The sequence below is a fragment of the Odontomachus brunneus genome, unplaced genomic scaffold (assembly GCF_010583005.1).
Source record: "Odontomachus brunneus isolate Ranch 3 - 2012 unplaced genomic scaffold, Obru_v1 Obru_scaffold_230, whole genome shotgun sequence".
NCBI classification, from domain to species: Eukaryota; Metazoa; Arthropoda; class Insecta; order Hymenoptera; family Formicidae; genus Odontomachus; species Odontomachus brunneus.
The window spans coordinates 237987-238510 of record NW_022639680.1 but is presented as its reverse complement, the minus strand read 5'-3'; positions in this window follow the sequence as shown (position 1 = coordinate 238510).

The window sequence follows — 524 nt, the reverse complement described above, 5'->3', positions numbered from 1 at the left end:
AATTCAATTCTCAGTTGAATTCTCAATTGAATTCTCAAATACCGTTTCCGTAAAATTTCGCATGTAAGATTTCAATTGAGTTATTTGTATCTGATGGAAATAATTTATTGAAAATATTAGGTGCGCAACTAAGTTCTCGCTGTTTTTTTTTTTTTTTTATGAAAATGCAACTTTATTGTGAAAAAATGGTTACAAATGAATCATTCAAAGTATTGCCCATCGCTAGCTACAACTTTTTCCTATCTTTCTGGCAGAGCTCGAATACCGTTACGGTAAAAGCGTTCGTCTTGTGAGGCTATCCACGAATCAAGCCATTTTTTGATGTCTTCATATGAGCGGAACTGCTGATCAGCCAGACCATGTGCCATCGAACGGAACAAGTAATAATCGGATGGCGCAATATCTGGGGAATATGGCGGGTGGGGTAGGACTTCCCATTTTAGCGTTTCCAAGTAGGTTTTAACGGGTTTGGCAACATGAGGCCGAGCGTTGTCATGCAGTAGAATCACTTTTTCGTGCCTCTG